This window comes from Otolemur garnettii, unplaced genomic scaffold, assembly GCF_000181295.1.
Source record: "Otolemur garnettii isolate 467f Iridium unplaced genomic scaffold, OtoGar3 scaffold00161, whole genome shotgun sequence".
NCBI classification, from domain to species: domain Eukaryota; kingdom Metazoa; phylum Chordata; class Mammalia; order Primates; family Galagidae; genus Otolemur; species Otolemur garnettii.
The window spans coordinates 20,568-23,270 of record NW_003852556.1 but is presented as its reverse complement, the minus strand read 5'-3'; the positions used below and the strand labels follow the sequence as shown (position 1 = coordinate 23,270).

Sequence of the window (2,703 nt, the reverse complement as noted above, 5' to 3'; positions counted from 1 at the left end):
ATGCTGAACTTCTGCACTGCCCCCAACTGCATGAGGAAGAGCACACAATTCGACCTGCCCTTCTTCAGGTTCCCAGGGGATCCAGTCAGATGCCAGAAGTAGGTGAAGAATTGTAGGAGAGCAGTGTATACCAAAAGCGTAGGCCAAATACTTTGAGACCTCTATGATCTGTAGAACTAGCCCTTATAGGACAGTTCTTTGAGATAATGCAATGCCAATAATATTTGATGTTACCAGTCATTTAAACAATTCATGCAGTAGACACAGAAGATGAATAAAAGAATTGAGTGAAATGGGCACTTGTAGCTCAGTGGTTAGGGCGCTAGCCATATGCTCTGGGCTGGTGGGTTCGAACCAGCCTGGGCTTGCTAAACAAACAATAACAAAAAAAAAAAAATCAGCCACTATAGCAGGCGCCTGTAGTCCCAGCTACGAGGGAGGCTGAGGCAAGAGAATTGCTTGAGCCCAAGAATTGGAGGTTGCTGTGTGCTATGACGCCACGGCACTCTACCAAAAGTGACAAAATGACACTCTGTCTCAAAAAAAAAAAAAAAGAGTGAAGATGAAATCAGGACACTGAAACAGAAAAAAAATGATGCAACTTCTGAACAAGAACAAAAACCTAAAGAAACCAATAACAGCAATGCTCAGAACCCCAGTGCAGAAGAGGGGGGGTGCAGAGTAGGATGAGGACATTTTACCCCAACCCTGGAAGAAAAGGAAAACAAAGAATACCTAAAAATCTCTATTTGAAATATTAATTCTTATGGAAAAACAAAACATACCTCTAGGTGGTCATGAGGCTGATGAACTCCCAGGAGATATCTTTACATCCTGATAACCTTCAAGCACTGCTGGAGTGTCGGATAAACTCTGGTGAAATGGTCCCGAGAAGGCGCTTTGAAACAACAGCAGTAACACATTGTTTTGTTCAAAAATACAGCATGCTAGAAATCTGTGAGAGCTATATTTAGTAAGAAACTCTCAGGGAAGTGAGAGACTCACACTTCTTTCCCCTTATTCCAATGATGTAGTGGACATAGCAAGGGAAGAGTATGTACCATCATCAGCTCTGATGGTGAGGTTCGTGGATGAATCTTACAACCTGAGAAAGGAATTTGTGGGCTTCCTGCCTTATGAAGCCGATGCAGAAATTTTTGGCTGTGAAATTTCACACTACTGAGAAGTGGGGGCTAAATATGGAGTATTGTGGCCAGGCTTACATTTTCTATGCAGTGGATTGTCTTCCAAAGTGAAAGTTGTTGCTTCTGGACATCTAGATAAATATCCCAAGCTATTCACACACTTTGCTCTTCCTGTGCCTTAAATATGTAGTTGGCAAAATTAGTGCCTGTTATGGGAGTATCTGTTGCATTGGAAACAATTGAAGAAGTGTGTTCTTTTTTCCTTGATCACCACAACTGCTTTTAGAACTTGACAATGTAACTTTTGTTCTTTTTGAGAACAGTGGAGAAAGGACTAAGGAACTGAAGGAAATGTGCCATTCTCGGTAGACAGGAAGGCATAATGCTTTTGAAATTTTAGTGGACCTCCTGCAAGCCCTTGTTTTATTTTTAGATGGTATAGTGACACAACTATTAGATGAAATAATTGTATAGCTGGCCAAGCATTTGTCCTCTGTAGTGCAGTAACAGATTTTGATTTCATTCGTACTATTGTTGTTCTTAAAAATGTCTTCTCTTTCACAAGGGCCTTTGGGAAAAATCTCCAGGGGCAAACTTCTGATGTCTTCTTTACATCCAAGCTTGACTGCAGTACTGCATTCACTCATTGAAGTAATGGAAAATATTGACATTTATCATGAATTTTGGTTTGAGGTAGCCACAAATTTGGCGACTAAGCTTGATGTTCAGATGAAGCTCACTGGGAAATTCCTCAGAGCAAGGTAACTTGTAACTTGAACTAACTTCTGAGAATTACTATAAAGAAACTCTCAATGTTTCAACAGTGGATCACATTATTCGGGAACTTAAAGATATATTCTCAGAGCAACACTGCAAAGCTTTTAAATGCTTATCTTTAGTACCCTCAGTCATGGGTCAGCTCAAATTCAATACCTCAGAGGAACACCATGATGACATGTACAGAAGTGATTTACCCAATCCTGACACACTCTCAGCCAATCTTCGTTGTTGGAGAATCAAACAGAAACACAGAAGAAAATATACTGAGCTTCCTCCATGATTTATGAAGCCCTTCACCTGCCTTGATACCAAGTTTTTTCCTAATGTGTATGCATTGCTGAAGGTCCTGTGTATTCTTCCTATGATGATGGTTGAAAATGAGCATTATGAAAATGGATGAAAGCATCTCAAAGCATACTTGAGGAACACTGACAGACCAAAAGTCAAGTAACTTGTCTTTGCTTAACATAAATTTTTATATTAAACACCATCTGGATTTAATGGTGGACACATATATCAAACTCTATACAACTAAGTAAGAGCTTCCTGGAGATAATTCAGAAACCATTGAAAATACCTAAGAGACTTTAAATATTTATAAAGTCTTTCTCTTGTATTTGATATTTGAAAGAGGAACTGTAGGTGTAGGCAGGCCACTAATTACTGAATATCTTTGCCTATAGGCCTCTATTGAATACTTTAGCCATTGATAATCTACCTATTTCACTCCCCTCCCTCCCTGTTGAACTCTCATGCTTTGAAGACCAATCTGTTCTCC

At 39.6% G+C, this 2,703-nt stretch overlaps 1 pseudogene; it reads left to right on the top strand.

Annotated features, from left to right (window-relative positions):
* On the top strand, positions 1 to 1,648 carry LOC105888022 (annotated as a pseudogene).
* The last annotated feature ends 1,055 nt before the right edge of the window (positions 1,649 to 2,703 follow it).